General features: G+C 41.7%; 1 pseudogene; it reads right to left on the bottom strand.

The window, feature by feature from the left end:
- Positions 1 to 471: 471 nt before the first annotated feature.
- Positions 472 to 615, bottom strand: LOC118996763 (uncharacterized; annotated as a pseudogene).
- Positions 616 to 14358: the final 13743 nt, after the last annotated feature.

Below are 14358 nucleotides of genomic sequence, written 5' to 3'. Positions count from 1 at the left end.
TAAGTATATACAGTTATGTATATATTATGACATATATATTGTTTTATTGAGCCCCTACACACACTTATTAAGTTGGCACTATCATTATCCCCATGTTAAAAATTAGGAACCCAGGACATAGAAAGATTAAGTTCCTTATAGTGTGTCATATATCAAGGGAGTTTATGCCCAGGTCTGTTTCACTATGAAATTTATACACTTAATCATGGGAACATATTGCTTGATTCATTTTAAGGGGCTAACTGAGCCTAGAACACTCATGATAATTCCAACCCTTTACTAAATCTGTAAAATGCAAATTTCATCAGTCCATTTGATGCTTGGTATGTGCTATCTCCCCATGGATTATTTTGGTGGGTCCCCACCCCACAAAGTCAGTATATATTAGAGCTGGTGTGCTAGAAAGCCTCAAAGACTTCCAACATCTCTTTAGATTTTCATATAATTATGGAAGGATCACCGTATACATTTTTATGTGCCCCAGGCATGGAACATCTCTGGTCACCAAACTAGGCATCAAGCTAAGATGAACAAAGGACTGTACATCTGCTTCGCTCCTGACTGATATAAGAGAAACACCACCAAACAGGTGCCTCTTTGCCCATTATCAGGGCATTACCTTATACTTTAACACAGATAACATCATCAAAATTCTGTAGAAAATCTGGTCTTATAAGTTGTCTCCTAAGGTCCATGAAAGTGAAGAACTAACCCCAGCTTAATTTGACCAGTTTTGGGCTTTGAATCAGTCCTTAAGGCAAACCCTTAGCTGCCATTTCTTTGGTTCTCTGGCTCCTGACTACAGGCACATGTTTTTACAAGAGAAAAAAATCGTAAGAGCACTCTGGTTTTATACCACTGAGACCTCTATTATGACATCTCTATTGCCACCTCCTGGAATGGGGCAGCCCTCCCTCAGTTAGATTACTAGCTGAACATCACCAGCAGCTTGAGGACAAAATCCTTTTCAGCAGCAGAGCAGGCTATTCTCATAGGGTATGGACCAGTAAGTAGCCCATTCAGTTCTTATACTGAAAGGCTGTTTCCTTCACTGAAACTAGACCTGAGCTATGTAACTGGGTGGGGTGTCTAAGCCTCTGTCATATTGGGAGGGCTGATGAGACAAATGCTTGGTAGAGATAAAACAAAGAGAGTGGTCCAGATAGTGAATGAGTAAGGCATACAACATCTCCAGAGTTTAGAGTAATGCTATGGCTCTAGAAGAAAGGCAGATTAGGCAAAGAAGTGAGAATGAGGAAATAGAAGTTGAGGGCAAATACCAAGCAATGAATATTGCTTTTTGCTCGTTGTTAGACCTTAGAGTGACCTCTGGGTAAGTCTGAATAATGGTGGGACAGTCATGGAGCTGGAATTCTCTGATGTTTCTGTCCTTTTGCACTGGTTGAATTTATCCTCAGCCACCAGGGTCTAAGTGACTTAGTCCGTTTCTCCCAGGCTTAAGAGTCTTGGGAAAGACCAAATGGATCATTCACATGCAAGGTTCGTGGTATACATCAAGTAAGGAAAAATCCATTTTGGTGTGGTCATTGTGTCAACCCTTATTATTTCAGTTCAGCATGGCCACATATATAAGTTTCTTCTAAGGAATCAGAAAAGACATATGTGAAATAACATTTCTAAGAGGCATGTTCACTTGCTTCTATTAATAATTACTACTTGCAAAGCCTGGAAGTGCTTAAGATGTTCATATTTTTTGAATGATTGACTGGTTCCTTTATTTATACATATAAGAAAAAAATCCAAGTGGGGAGAGGAAATCATCTGTTGCTGCAGAAATGTGAAAGTCACATTTTTGGCACTATTCCCTGGTTGATGTCATTCTGGGGAATGTACTAAAGGCCATGATTTTCCAGAGGGAAGAGATTTTTTTTTTCATAGCAGGCTGTTTGTGGGCACTTATTGCCCGCTCTGAAGTCAGGCCCAAATCCAGCCAGGCCTTTCTCTGCCTAGTTTAGCAGTACCCAGTCAAGCCTGCTTTGAAGCATGAGTCCAAAATCTTTACTGGTTACTTTTCCCAGCCGCTCCCTGTACCCTCGTATACCTTCTGAATCTTCTCTTTGGGGCCTCTCAGCTGCTTGGCCTTTTCACAAGCTGCTGGGAAGGTTGGTTTTCCTCTGCTGAGTGGAAGCACTAAGGGCTGCCAGGGGTGTGTGTGTAAGGGCCCTCCCTGAGCTGACTACTGAGGTAGACCACAGTACACTGTGGGTTGGGGCTTGGACTCAGATGTTCTCATTCCCTCTTACTACCTAAATGGGCCAATGCTTAATGGGCTATAGACTCTACTGTCACATGGTAGTAGTCCTATACCTACCCCACTTTCCTTTGCCCATCCTTGTCTTCATGCTCCTATCTAGAACTGCACAGAGACCCTTTGAAAACCACTGGTCATGGTGCAAAGGACTTCACTTGGGGCCATATATCATAAAAGAAAGATCTGTGCATCATGAAATTGGCTAGAACTTTACTGAGGGCCACATATAGTTGGGCCAGGATTCTCACTATTTCCCCCACCCCCTCAGCATATAAGCAGACACTTGAACTTGAGGATCATTCCCATCTCCATGCTTTTACTCTCACTTTACTGAACACCTGCTTCACCATATGCCTTGTACAAAACTGGCTCATTGTCATTACTGGCTCACTATTGCACCCTTACCCAGTTTAGGCCTCTCTCCTTAGTTTTTAATGCCCCCTAACACTGGACTTCAACTTTTATCTCCTGTTCCCCAACACTCGTTCTTTAGTGTATTTGTAGCCATTTATTCATCTCATAAATAAAATACTAATTAAGAATGATTATTGCATCAGTGAAGGTATTTGTATAAAGCATAGTGATGGCCCAAAGGGGCTGTGATCAGGTCTGCTTTGGAGAGTCAGAGAAGGCCTCACAAATGAAATGATGCTTAAAGCTGACTCTGTGGTTCAGAAGGAGTCCCAACAGGAATACATGATTCAGTGAGAAGGATAAAGACAGTTTTCCAGATACTGACAGGGCCCTGATCCTTCTCTTAGGAGTGGTGGCTGGAGCTCTTCTCATAGTCTCATTATCCTTATATCCTCCTATAAGCATCCTGAGGCCAACCACATTAAGAGGTCAAGCTCAGAGAAAGGAGTTCACTGTAGAATCATATCTTATACAGTGTCAACACTAGGGTATAGTTCCTTAGACCATGTCTAATTCAATTCATTTATTTTACTGATGAGGAATCTGAAACCCTAAAAGGGGCAGAGACCTACCCAAGGCCCCACAGCTGGTTAATGACAGAGGTAGGACTAGAGGCAGGACTCCTGGACTCTTACTACCAGGGGTCTTCCTACAAGATTATTTTGTGGCCTTAACATTTCCCAGTTGCCTGTTTCATCTGCTCTTGTTAGAGCTTCCATCAGCCTCAGTTCACTCAGGGATGGTCCCTTTGAAGTCTGGACAGCAATATTTGTTGCCACTAGCTCCCTATGCAACTTTAGGAAAATTAAATTCTTTCTATGGGCCATAGTTTTTAGTTTCCCCATCTTAAAATGATGGAGGGTTAACTAGTATTTTTTTTTATATCTACACCTTATTGAGAGGAGCACACAGCTGGTAGTGTGTGCAGGACCTTCACTTTTTTGACCATGTGCTGGAATAGAGTAGCGGAATCTGAATGAGTCTGACTAAAAAGTGGGGAAAAATGGTGGAGACAAATCCTGAAGGCTTTTTGCCAGTTTGGAAACATACATACTCCAAGTGTAAAGTCTTATTTTTTAATGTGATAAAACTGATACCCAAGATGGGAGTAGGAGAAGTTCTTATAGAAAATTAGTGAGGATCTGAACTTGAAAACCATGTCTTCTGACTCCAAGTCCAGTACTTTCCACCAACCTACACTACTTCATTGAGCTGGTTGTGTCCCATGGAGGGCAATTTAAAAAACCCTAATAGCTAAGCTGCAAGGTGGGTAAAAGTGTTTATAGCAGGGCATTATGAAGGAAGAGATTCCAGAGCTTAGAGGGCTGAGAAGGGTACAGTTACCTTCTCAGACTCCATTTGGGGATATTGGACATTTCCTTGGGCCTGAGCCCAAACATGTATGGGGGCTCAGGGCCTGGTTATCCCCACTTTCCTCCCTTCTAATTGTTTTCTATTCGTACGATCTCTCCTCTCATCTCTCACTATCATGACTATCCCACTATCTTACAGTTAGAAACAGAGATCATCAATCTCTGGGTTAATTTACCTCCATTTTTATTACCCTTCATAGTAACTTTCAGAGGAGCAAAATGTCTCATAAACTGCTTTTGAATTTGCTTTTAATTTCATGCTGTTTGGGATTAATTGGTTTTATGCTTTCCCATAATACTCTGGTAGAAAAAAAAGAGAGCTACAATCTAGCTTCCTCCTTTTGGGAAAAGAACTTGGCTTATGGCATATAGGCAATGCCTCACTCATTACTACACTTACCAATACCTTTTGTTTTTTGGATTGGTTCAAGTGGTCTGCAAATTACTGGTGCTTCTCTCTTGTGGGTGGAGCAGGTGTTCTTGAAAGATGGGGAGATCAGGAGTTTAGTTCTGAACACATTGAATTTGAGAGGTTTATTCAGTATCTAAATGGAGATGTCAAATAGGCAATTGGATTTATGAGTCTATAGTTTGAGAAATAGTTGTGGTTGGAGACATAATTTGGGAGTTGTCAGCAAGCCAATGATGTTTTAAGCCAATGTTGTTTTAAGCCATCAAAATTGATGAGATAAATTAGGGAGTAATTGCATATAGAAAAGAGGGTTCTATGAAAGTTCTCAGGCAATAGTTTATCAAGGAGCTTCGAAGCACTTGAAGCACATCTTCAGGGAGAAGCAGCTCTGTTTTTTCCCTTGAAATTGGTATTATTTGATTTCTAAGTGTGGTACAGTAGCAAGTGAGGCCACTGGTTCATTTTATACTTTGGGCAAGTCACCCACATGTTCTGGATCTGTTTTGCCATCTGTACAATGAGAGGGTTTGATGAGATGATGTGATGTTCTGGAATGGTTTATCATTTCTACTAATGGAATCAACAAAGGCCTACTAATATGTGCTTCTTGTTTGAATGACAAGCACGTTTTTAAAGTGACAAGCCCTATGCAAAAAAATAACTGACCCAGAGGATTCCAACATGGCTGCAAAGTAGGTGGAAGCTACACTCAACTTCCCTGTGTCAAACTGGATTAATAGCTAAATTATAGAGCAAGCATCCTGAATAACCAGTTGAGGTCTAGCTGAACTGAAGTATTATAACCAAAGATATACAGAAGAAGCCACATAAAGACTGAAAAGAAGGACAGAGACAAGGACAGGGCTGGCCCCTGCATCCATGTGTGGTGGCTGAGAAGCTGAAGGAATATCTCAGGCTGCAAAATTCCCTTCCCCCAAGAGCAAAGAGTCTCAACACCATGAAGGGATCCCCAACCCAAAGCATCAGAGATGGGAAGAAGAGCCTGCACATCATCTGCTGGTGAAAGTCAGTGGGGGATTCAGTCCACCTGGTGAGAAGGGAGTTGGCTAGAGACCCAGACCTCACCTTCCCAGGGTTGAGTACTCCTATTGTTATAGCACTAGCCTGGGGAGTACCCTGCATTGGTCCCCAACTACTGGTGACAGCACTCTGCGGTGCTGGAGTTCTGCAGTGGGTTCTGCTGGCTGCACCCAGCAGGGATCTTAGGGGTCCATTTTTTCTGCAGAAGGTCTTGGTGGACACTAAGTCAGTGACTGAACTGTGTAGCTTTGGAAAGGGACCATTCTTCCCCACCTTGAGCAAACAGCTGGTGCCCCCCAACTTGGTGACCCACTTCACCTGCCCTTCCACTCCCTGTGACCCAAATTTTGTAAGTTCAGTTTAGTCTCTCAGAGGGATCAGTCTCTCAGGGTGTCACACAAAGCTGGAACGTTTGGAGCATGTGTCTGCACAGGCTTTTGTCCAGTTATCATGTTGTGTGGCTACATTGTGAGAGTACCACTTTTATCTCACCTGTGAACTCAGCTTGTGCTATTCCTCCAACAGGTGATTCATTTCACCTATCATTCTGGCAGCTGAGGGCCCTGCCTGCTGAGCTCAGTCTAATGGGAAGATCTGAGGGCTACTTGGAAATGGGATCTTCGATGCACACAACCCTCAGAGGCTATTGCATGGGAAGGGAAAGAAGTGCCCACTCCCATTCTACAGGCTTGCCAGCACCAGCCCCCTCCCCAGGAGACTGGATTGCCCCCCTGCCAAGTGCTGGCAGCCTTGCCCTGCTGCACATAGCTCCATAGGGGGAGAGGAGTGCTGCTCAGAACTGGGACATTTGAGGACTGTCTCCTTCAAAGGCCTTTGCCTGAGACTGGGATGAAGTACCCGCTCCCTTTGTGCAGCTTTGGCCATTACCACCCCCAGTGAGAATCTCTCTCTTTTTTAAGGATTTTATTTATTTATTTTAGACAGAGGGGAAGGGAGGGAGAAAAAGAGGGAGAGAAACATCAATGTGTGTTTGCCTCTCACATGCCCCCCTCCAGGGACTTGACCTGGCCCACAGCCCAAGCATGTGCCCTGCCTAGTAATCAAACCAACAACCCTTTGGCTCACAGGCTGGTACTCAATCCATTGAACACACTAGCTAGGGCAGAATCTCTTTTGATCTGTCTTTCTGAGTCCTGGTGGCTCCTTCCTGCTGAGCATGCTCCTGCAGAGGGGTGGCTGTCTGCACCCAACCTGAACATGTGGTGTGCTGCTCCTGGGGGAGCTAGACTTGGAGACTCTGGCTTCAAGAGAATGAGTGGAATGGCTCTGGAGTAAAGGCCACTTTCCCCTCACACAGTGCCTGACCGTATGACCCTCAAGTAAGGGACCCACTAATCTTGTCCTTCCGACACCAGTCACACCTTTGTACCAAGCTTGTGACCCATGGTAGGGTCTGCGGGTCATGGACAGACCACAACTACTCTACAATCTTTCTTCAGGAGGCTTCGGAAGACCAGGAAACCCCAGGGGGAGGTAAGGTAGCCAAGAGGTGGAGGAGAACCTCAGGGAGCCTCTGACCTTTAATGCACTGTCCCCAGCTCTAAAGTAGTGGAAGTCAACCCTTATTCAGAGATCCACCCCCCCCCCCAAAGATCCAGTAGACAAAGCCACAAATAGTGAATATTGTGGTAGCTCCAGACAGGTAGCCCAAGGCTGGTTATACACAATCGCTGACATTGACCTGTACCTGAACTCCATCTAAGTTGACCCAGAACCAAAACAACCATAATGGGCTTAAGACCATACCAGATCTCAACCCAACTAGCCACACAAGTGGCACACCAAAAGAGGGGATTCCTGAAGGCACCAGACTCTGCTGGGAACAACTCTAATTCATGGGGCAGTTCCTGCACAGTGACTCATACATGGTGACTGAGTTTAATCCTTATAGTTGGCTAGCCTGAAGGCTTAATTACACCCATAAAAGGGTCAACAGCATTCAATATTCAAGTACAACAGGAGGGTGCACATAACCCACAGAAAACATTACTGGAGTATTGAGCCCAAGTGGTATGAAAGATAGCACCACTGAACCAAATAAGACTCCTATATCATAAAGCCATCATTAAAAGTTTGGGAGACATAGAAAATTTACTTAATCAAAAAAATAATGGGGAGACAAAAATAGTTCTCAAATGAAAGAATTTAAAACCACAATGTGAATCCTGGCTGGTGTGGCTCAGATGGTTGGAGTGTCATCCCATAACCAAAAGCTTGCAGTTTTGATTCATGATCAGGGTACACATCTAGGTTGCAGGCTCAATACTCAGTCTGGTACATAACATCTTCAGTCTAGATGCATACAGGAGGCAATCAATCAATGTTTCTCTCTCACATTGATGTTTCTCTCTCTCCTTTCCTCAAAAGCAATGAAAAAAATGTCTGTAGGTGAGGATAAGACAATAACAATATAAAAGTAATACCACAATGTGATATCACCTCACACCTGTGACAATGGTTTTCACCAATAAATCAACAAATAACAAGTGCTGACGAGGATGTGGAGAAAAGGGGACCCTAGTGCACTTACTGGTGGGAATGAAGACTGGTATGGCCACTGTGGAAAACAGTATGGAGTAACCTCAAAAATTAAAAAAATTGAACTGTCTTATAACCAAGTGATTCCACTTCTGGGACTATATCAGAAGAAACCTGAAACACTAATTTAAAAGAACATATGCACCCCTATGTATACAATAGCCAAGATTTGAAAGCAGCCCAAGTGTCTATCAGTGGATAAGTGGATAAAAAAGCTGTAGTGCATTTACTCAATGTAAAAGGGATTAGCAAGAAATACTCATACTGTTAAAAAGCAAGGACCTACAATTAAGACTACTCTATCCAGCAAGGCAGTCATTTAAAATTGAAGGTGAAATAAAGAGCTTCCCAGGAAAAAAGAAAGCTAAAGGAGTTCATTACCACCAAACCAGGATTGCGAGAAATTTTAAAGGGCTTACTTTAAAAAGAAGAGAAAACATTTATGAATGACAAGGACAGGACATGGACAAGGGAGAGGGGATTAACTGTGAGCTGGGGGGGGCGGTACTGGGTGAAGGGGGCAAAAGGGAAAATTGGGACAACTGTAATAGAATAAACCATAAAAAAGAAGAAAAAAGAAATATATAGAGAAAAGAACATAGATATAAAGAATAAAATGGCAATAAATAAATACTTATCAATAATAACCTTAAATGTAAATGGATTAAATACTCCAATCAAAAGACATAGAGCAGTTGAATGGATAGGAAAACATGACCTATATATGTGCTGTCTACAAGAGACCCACCTCAGAACAAAAGACACACACAGACTAAAAGTGAAGGTATAGAAAAAATATTCCATGAAAATGGACATGAAAAAAGTGGGGTAGCTGAACTTATATCAGACAAAGTAAACTTCAAAACAAAGGCTATAACAAGAGACAAAGAAGGTCACTACATTAATACCAAAGGGATCAATCCAACAAGAGTATATAACCCTTATAAACATATATATGCACCACCCAACACTGCAGCAACACATATATAAAGAAAGTCTTGGTGGACATTAAGGGAGAGACTGACGGTAATACAGTCACAGTAGAGGATTTTAACACCCCAATGTCATCAATGAATACCTCTTTCAGATAAAATTATCAACAAGACAAAAATAAACTTATCTAACACACTGGATTAGATGGATTTAATTGATATCCACAAAACATTTCATTCCAAATCAGCAGAATACACATTCTTCTCAAATGCACATGTAACATTCCCAAAAATAAACTGCATGGTAGGGTGCAAAATAATTCTTAGTAAATTCAAAAGATTGAAATCATATCAAGCATCCTCACTGACCACAATGACATGAAACTAGAAATCAATTACAATAAAAAGCTGAAAAACCTTCGAACACAATGAAACTAAATAAAGAGTTATTAAAGACTAATGGATTGACAGTGAAATGAAGAAAGAAATCAAAAGTTACCTGGAGACACCCTAGCTGGCATAGCTCAGTGGATTGAGCGCGGGCTGCAAACCAAAGGGTTGCAGGTTTGATTCCCAGTCAGGGCACATGCCTGGGTTGCAGGCCAGTTCCCAGGAGGGGACTCATGAGAGGCAACCATACATTGATATTTCTCTCCTTCTCTCCTTCCCTTCCTCTCTAAAGATAAATAAATACAATTTTTTAAAAAAAGAATAAACCCAAAATGCATAGAAGACTTAAATGTAAGTCATGAAACTATGAAAATCCTAGAAGAAAACATAGACAGTAAAATCTTAGACATTTCTTATAGCAATACCATTTGCTTATATGTCTCCTAGAGCAAGAAAAACAAAAGAAAAAAAATAAACAAATGGTCTACATCAAAGTAAAAATCTTTTGCACAGCAAAAGAAGCCATCAACAAAATAAAAAGGATGTGAGAGAGTTGCAGAACATATTTACTAATGATACATCAGACAAGGGTTTCATCTCCAAAATATATAAACAACTTATACAACTCAACACCAGAAAGACGAACAATCCAATTTAATAATGGACAAAAGACTCGAATAGACATACAGATGGCCAACAAACATATGAAAAAAATGCCCAATGTCATTAATCATCGGAGAAATGCAAATTAAAATCACAATGAGGTATCATCTCATCCCTGCCAGACTGACTACCATCAATAAATCAACAAGGTGCTGGCAAGGATGTGGGAAAAAGGGAACCCTCAGGCACTATCGGTGGGAATACAGATTGGTGCAGCCACTTTAGAAAACAGTATGAAATTTTCTCAAAAAATTAAAAATGGAACTGCCTTTTCACCCAGTGATCCCACTTCTGAGAATATATTCTAAAAATCCAGGAACACCAACTAGAAATATAAGCACCCCTATGTTCATACAGTGTTATTTACAACAGCCAAGATTTGGAAGCAGCCCAAGTGCGCAGTGAGTGGATAAAAATGCTGTGATACATTTACATGGTGGAATACTACTCACCCATAATAAAGAAGGAACTCTTGCAACAGCATGGATGCACCTGGAGATTATTATGCTAAGTGAAATAAGTTAGTGAAAGACAAATACCATATGATTTTACTGATATGTGGAATCTAATGAACAAAATATACCAATGCACAAAATAGAAACAGAGGCATGGATACATGGAAGGGGATTGGGGGGCTGGATGAAAGAAGTTGAAGAGATTAAGCAAAAACCCATATACTTAACACGTAGACATAGATAACAGTGTTGTGTAGCCAGAGGGAAAGGTAGTGGTAGGTTGACCAAAGAGGAATAAATGGGGATAGAAATAGACTTTGCTTTGGTTGATGAACACATGATGCAGTGTGCAGATGGTGTTTTCTTGAGTCGTACACTTGAAACAAGTATGGTTTTATTAACCAATGTCACCCCATTAAATTGAATAAAAGTAGTAGTCAACAATGTTATGGTTATGTTCCTTTTTGTGAGATGTTGATGTGTAACAATCATTGACCTGGGGAGTCAGCACACCTGGGTTTCTCTTTTAGTTTTGGTTGAGTCATTATGTGATTTTGAATATGACTATTACCTTCTGTGGTCCTCAGGTTTCTCATCTATACAATAAGGGGCTTTGTTTTGTTCCAGTTATTTTCATTATTTTTGAAGATGAACAAAGTCATTTAAAGATAAAATCAGTTTAGCTGTTCTGAGAAAGCAGGTTGAGTAGGGATTGAGGCTCAGATCACCTCAGAGGCATGCCTTGAGCCACTTTGAGGGCGCTAGGACACCAAGGAATGAGCTCCCAAGGCATTTCCAATTCTGATGTTCTGTAATTTAAGGATTCCCTTGCTATCAGTATAAAGTCCAGAGGTCAGCAAACTTTTCTGTAAACAGTATTTTCAGCTCCGTAAGCCACTATGGTTTCTGTCTTTTCCTCTTCTTCATACCTTCCTCCTCCTCTCCTTTTTTTACTCTTCTTCTCTTTCTCCCTTAAAATGTAGGTATTCTTAGCTCATGGACTGTACAAAAACAAGCCATGGACAAAACCCAACTCATGGGTCATGGGTTTCTGACCCCTGGAAAATCTCTGGTATGACTCTAGCACTTAGCCTCTGCACATGTAACCAAGTGTGTAGATTATCTTCCATCCCAAATAAGACTTGTGTACAGCCTGCAGTTTCCACACTGCTTTTGGCTGGACCTGAGGCAGGGTGGGGGTGGAAGGTGTAGGTCACAAGTGGAACTTGAAGCTCAGGCCCATCTGGGGCCTTGCTTGAAGCAAACCAGCTCCCCCTCCCTCACAATCCCCTTGTCTGAGCTGGGACATTCCATGTGCACACAGCCTCAGGGAAGGCATAGCTAGTAACAGTGGCCCAAGCTGGCTTGAAGCCAAGAAGAGTGATTATTTGTTGCAGACAAAGCTGGGACAGGGTCGGGGCAAAGGGGATCATCCAAACATCAGAGTCCAGGCAAAGAGGAGGAGAGGCCTAATTGGGATCAGATGTCTCTGCAGAGCAATAACACTGCCACCTGGTTATGAGCATCTTAGGTTTGCAGAACCCAAAGGCCTTTTCCAGACAGCATTTACTTCATCTTCACTGCACCCTTGGGGCAGAGAAAAGAAGGGGAGGAGTTTTAGCTGTGGTAATAAAGAAAGAGCTCCAGCTTAGGAGGCAGGAGCTTGGTCACTTACTTGTGGAAGTCTCTTCCTAGCTCTGGGTCTATTTTCCTAATTTGTAAAGTGGTGGGATTGACCCAGATTGGTTCTCAGTGTGATCCCTGGACCAGTTGCAGCAGTATCACCTGAGAACTTGTTAGAAATGCCAATTCTCAGCCAAATGCTTCATTTCAGACCTAGTGAATCACTCTGGGGGTAGGCCCAGAAATGTGTGTGTATAATTTTTTAAGATTTTATTTATTTATCTTTAGAGGGGAAGGGAAGGAGAGAGGGAGAGAAATATCAATGTATGGTTGCTTCTCATGTGTCCCTTGCTGGGAACTGGCCTGCAACCCAGGCATTGCCCTGACTGGGAATTGAACCACAATCCTTTAGTTCACAGGCCCACACTCAATCCAATGAGCTACACCAGCCAGGGCAGAGATGTGTGTTTTATTAAGCCTCCTAGGAGAACCAAGGCATTTTGACCTTTGATTCTTTGATTGTATGAGATAATGGATATAAAAATACATTTTAAAGTGTATTCTACATGTTTCAGGAACAATGATAGTGACAATAATAATGATGATAACAATAATCCTGGCTTTAAGCCAGGTTTATCCCCTAAATCAGGACCTTGTTACCCCAACCCTCATCCCCTATGGAGTTTTTCTCAAGGTATGTAAGAGAAAGAGATGCCCTCAGGAGTATATACACTGTGTAGGTTAGGTAAGGTGAGCTGTTCCAGCTGGTTGACAGATCACAAGATGTCTATTTTGAAGAATTAGAGAATAGTGGCACAGACAACATTAGAGATTGGTGTGGAGGGAAGCTCACTGGACTGAGGGATTGTGGCATTGGCAAGAACTCCTCGTATTACTAGTAGTGAGGCCTTGAAGGATGGGGAGGACCTAAACACTTTCCAGGAAAGTGGGAACATTATAAGGGATGAATGAAAAGGAGAGGCACAAAGAGGAAAAAAAGCATATCTGCTCAGCTTGTTACAGCACTAAGACTGGAAGGATCTTTGCATTTTCCCAGGATTCCCTAGATGCTGGTTGTGACAGCAATTAGTCATTTCCTCCCCATTCTGAACAAATATATTTTTAAAAATTGAATATAAATGGTACTATGTAGAGGATCTAAATAATAGATCCTTTGTTCTAGAATATAAAAATTATACTTTAATTTAGTAACAAATTGATTTTAACACAGTTTCCAAGTGATCTAAACACTCCAAACATTCTGGTTGAATAAATGGTTTATCTAAGGTCACCCAGAAAGTTAATGCAACTGGAACCCAGTTCTTTGACTTCTAGTCCAGTATGTTTTCCTTGTAATTTCTATTTTATCTGACACTTCTGAAATGGAATAGTTTGACCAAAATACAGGGTTTAGAAGGCATGTGTTTGAGGTCCATGTGGGATACTAGGGCAAGATTAAAGAGAACTTAAAATGCGATGCTAAAGCATTTAAATTTTCTCCTGTAAGTAATGTTATACTGCTGAAGGTTCTGGAGCTGTGGTGTGACATCACCTGCAACTTAAGAAGGTTACTCAAATGGTTTAGTTCAGCAGTACCTGGTGGATTGGAGTTCGAGAGTACTTGGAGGAAACAAAGCAACTTAGAAGTAGCCCTAAGTGTAGGTTGAGAATGCCAAAGACCCACACCCTTTCCCATGCCATGAGTACATTCGCATTTTTAATGGAGAAAAATGATTTTGCTGCAATATCCCCCTCACCCAGGTTTTTTTTTTCTGGGATTCCAGCCATCAGTGATGAGGGTGTTTGGGAGTTGCAGGCTTCCTGGTTCTGGAACATAATGTTGTAGAGATCTCCCTGTACTGCATTCAGATTAGCCCTTGCTAAAACTCAGTACTGTTCTCTGGCTTCATTTTGTATTCAGATTTCTACATATTATGAGGTAGGTACCTGGAGTTTAAGGAGCACTTTGGTTTTCCTTTCATTGCTCTCTCGAAGAAAGCCCCAGGCCCAGGAAAGCTACTTGTATGTCACTGTGCCAGTTGCATCACCAGATTAGCTCCAGATATAGAGACAAGCTTCACAGTTTAAAGCTTCTAAAGTTCACTCAGAACCATTATTTCATTTGGTTCTCATAAGAGTCTTGTGAGGTGATCAGGACTTATTATACTTATAAATTAATGGGATGAAACTGACGATTGGAGTAGGGGAAGTGACTAGTCATGCA

This window comes from Sturnira hondurensis, unplaced genomic scaffold, assembly GCF_014824575.4.
Source record: "Sturnira hondurensis isolate 20B ecotype Veracruz unplaced genomic scaffold, ASM1482457v3 Scaffold0011576, whole genome shotgun sequence".
In the NCBI taxonomy this organism is placed as follows: domain Eukaryota; kingdom Metazoa; phylum Chordata; class Mammalia; order Chiroptera; family Phyllostomidae; genus Sturnira; species Sturnira hondurensis.
The sequence above is the reverse complement of the archived record's forward strand: the minus strand, read 5'-3'. Positions and strand labels throughout refer to the sequence as shown.